The sequence below is a fragment of the Montipora foliosa genome, chromosome 12 (genome assembly GCF_036669935.1).
Source record: "Montipora foliosa isolate CH-2021 chromosome 12, ASM3666993v2, whole genome shotgun sequence".
Classification (NCBI taxonomy): Eukaryota; Metazoa; Cnidaria; class Anthozoa; order Scleractinia; family Acroporidae; genus Montipora; species Montipora foliosa.
Window position 1 is genome coordinate 41,436,069 of NC_090880.1, and position 3,463 is coordinate 41,439,531.

General features: G+C 41.3%; 2 non-coding genes across 2 annotated transcripts; both read left to right on the top strand.

Moving 5' to 3' along the window:
* The first annotated feature begins 1,764 nt into the window (after window positions 1–1,764).
* Window positions 1,765–1,983, top strand: LOC137981242 (small nucleolar RNA U3). Its single transcript, XR_011118574.1, has one exon. It is a non-coding gene; the product is annotated as a small nucleolar RNA U3 (small nucleolar RNA).
* A 774-nt stretch (window positions 1,984–2,757) lies between these two features.
* LOC137981252 (small nucleolar RNA U3) lies at window positions 2,758–2,976 on the top strand. The gene has a single exon (XR_011118583.1). It is a non-coding gene; the product is annotated as a small nucleolar RNA U3 (small nucleolar RNA).
* Window positions 2,977–3,463: the final 487 nt, after the last annotated feature.

The following is a 3,463-nucleotide window of genomic DNA, read 5'->3' on the forward strand; positions in this document are numbered from 1 at the left end:
GCCTTTTGTCAACTCTCACGTGAAGATCGATAACAAACAGGATATAGCATAAAGGCTCAGAGTCCGAAAAAGAACAAGCCATTTCTCACAAAGAATCCGCCACATTCTCCAGCTTAAAAAGGCGTTTTGGATTCATACAATTTCACTCCTCTCTAAGGGTAGGTATCGAAGATCAAACTTCGTCAATCTGGATGGGTCCTGGATCCCTCCAACCTCGTTCCCAGGGTCTCTTTGTCGATGAGGATGGAGAGACCCTGGGAACACAGCTGATCCTAAAAAAAGAATAAGTATACGTAGGAATCCTTCGACTCGTAAAACGCAATACCTCAAAAAAGAAGGAAAAATGGCTGCAGATTTTTTCTTGGTAAAAAGAAGCCCGGTAAAACTTCTTCACTGTGCTAGATTCACTTCAAAAAGTATGACTTTCAGTATTGTATGGTCAGCAAAACGAAAAGATCGTTGAAGGCGGATGAGATTCGCTTACAGGAACAGACATAAGCGTTGACTTTAATTCCTTCGCTCGCGAGACCTTCCTTATCCTGTTGTTCTTTTCTTTATAAATTGTAGCGATTCCTCGTCTGCTAATGGTTCTTCCACGTAGGGTTCCGTGTAGTTCTGGGTTTCAGTGGTAGCGCTGGCTGACTCGTCGAGACCGGCAACTACTCGCCTCAAATTACTTTTTTTAAATCGCCAGTTTATTCACTTCCAGATTCAGGGGCACTTTGCTTGATGATAAATATAGGCATGATTGATTTTTTTTGTTTACTGAAAATTACCAAAAACGATCGCTGAGCGATACCTTGGCGTTGATTAGTAAGAAAAGATAAGACCCACGCCAACAAGCATTCCTTAATCTACGTCACAGCGAGCCGGTGAGGTCCTGACCAGCGGAAGGGGTGTACCAAATAAAAGTAGGATTGAAAAAATCGTAGAAAATAGGCCATATCCGAGTTTATGTCTGCCTTCTCTTGAAAGCGAGTCTAAGCGCGAAGTTTTTGTGATGGTAATTAGTTCTACTTTACATATGAATGAAAACTAATTTTCATAACAAAAACTTCGCACGTTTATGTCCACTTTATAGGAAGCTTATCTTCAATACGTTCGTCATTATCAAAATCGAAAGAATGGTTCCCACTAATTTCGAATTAGTAGGCCGAACAGGTGTTTCAACGAAAATCTTTCGTTGAGTGCCCCTGTGCTCTGGCAAGCCACGCAATGCTGATTGCGTCAACTAAGTAATTCTTGTGGTAGAGAATCACTTTTCCATATAAACCGTATTCGTATATGGTGGCAAAGAAATTATTCTTTTATCTTTGTGTTAATCATCCTCACTAGCCTCACTTTGTAGCAAGAATTCTTTTGAATGTTGTTCGTGCTAACGAGGCTGGTGCGGATGATTAGCGTATAAGTGCAAAAGAATAATTACTTAAACGCCATTTATGAATACGGTCTATTGACTCTCACGACTTTTAGCTAGCACTATTTTACATTAAAAGCTTGTCGCTCCCTGTAATGAATACTTCTCTAATATCCCTCCCATACGATCTACTGACCCCCACAGTCTTCTTATGTCGATGGGTAACAGAAAATCCGGCGAATCAGCCAAACGTTTCCTAACTTTTTACGTGCAAAAGTTAACCAAACTGAAACGAAACATTCATGGAAAAAGGGTTGGCAAAAAATGCGGCTGCGCACTGATCGATGTACCCCACAAGTCCAAGAAATGTACTTTAAACATATTGTGTAACTTGCCGCTTGTTTGTTAAGACCGTGCTTACTAGGATCATTTCTATAGTGCGCGTCACATCTCTGTGCCCTAACAGAGACAATTCCGACAACCGTGATGACGAGACGAAGCGTTCACCTCTGAGCGTGAAACTCGTTGCTTACCATGTCTTCACGACAAGTGGTTGGCGGCGATTGATGAACGTTCCTTTCCTCAGTTTCCGAGGAACTGGATGAGGTGATCGCAATCTGAGCGGTTATTTTGCATCAAATATTAACACAAACACTGAACGTGTCGCCGACAAGTGGTTGAAATTTTTTGAATAGGTTTACTGAAACAACCGTGAGCGAAAACGTTTATATGCGTAGAGGGCTTTTGACGAAAACCTCTTTCTATCTGGTATGATTCTACTAGGTGTAATTAACACTCATTTGTTACTGTGAACTTTACATAGTCCTAAACTTGTAAACATCAATGCACGAAGAGACGAAAGATATGAAACGTCTTCCAAATCAAGCTGCGGCTCGTGAGTCCACAACATTTTGACCACTATGATGACGAATATCGTTGTCGATAAGAGTACAGAAAACGCTGAACCACTTTCGATTTGTTAACTCGCTACTTCCAGCCAGCCATGCCCATTTACCACTATTTTCTATTTAACGCTTGTCGAGGTCATGTAGAGTGTTTTCACGTGACCTCACGGCCGCCATGTTGGTGTACCAAACAGATACTCCGGGAATTGAACTCTATTTTTATGCAAACAATTTCTTTTGTTTCAGCGATACAGCATGGCTGCTAGTCACGTGAGTGAAAACACTCCATATGTCGTTGCCACGATTGGTAACAGACAATCCGGCGAATCAAGCAAATGTTTCCAAGCTCCGTATATGCAAGGCTAAACGAAACTGGAACGAGAACATTCATTAAAAAAAAACGTTAGCGCCAAACGCGCCTGCGCACCGTACGGTTTACCCCACAAGTCCAAGAAATGTACTTTAAACTTATTATGAATCTTGCTCATTGTTGCTAAGACCGTGCTTATTAGGATCATTTCTACAGTGCGAGTCATATCTCTGTGCCCAATCAGAGACAATTCCGACAACCGTGATGACGACATGAAGCGTTCATCTCTGAGTGTGAAACCCGTCGCTTACTTAGTCTTCTCGACAAGTGGTTGGCGGCGATTGATGAACGTTCCTTTCCTCAATTTGCGGGGAACTGGAGGAGGTGTTCGCAATCTGAGCGGTTATTTAACTTTAAACTACTACATGAAAGATTAAAACAACACCGATACTAAAACTGTCAAGAAGTGGTAAAATTTTGACTAAACAAATCAGAGCATAGTTAATGCATGGCCATGGTTATGAAACTTGACAAGTCTTTTTTGTTACCATGTTTCTGTCTGTATTTCTGGCCTTGACGGTGCACAAAACATATCCTTTCTTCGAGAAGATAACCAGTCAAATCTTGCGATTAAATTATGCGCAACTTATTAGCGAACCCTTGCGAAACGAAAACAAAAGATTGTGCACTGCTACGGTCAGTTTAACATCGATTGCGACAACATTGTTCTCCCTTTTGAAGGTTTTAAGGTTTCATAACCAGTCCCTCGAATAACAAGACGCCTACAAGGGCTTATCCGTGGGATGCACAAACAGTTAACACAAATTGTCCTATTACGGTGAACTTCAACTACAGATAAACTTCGGAAAATGGTGAGAGATAAATCTGTAA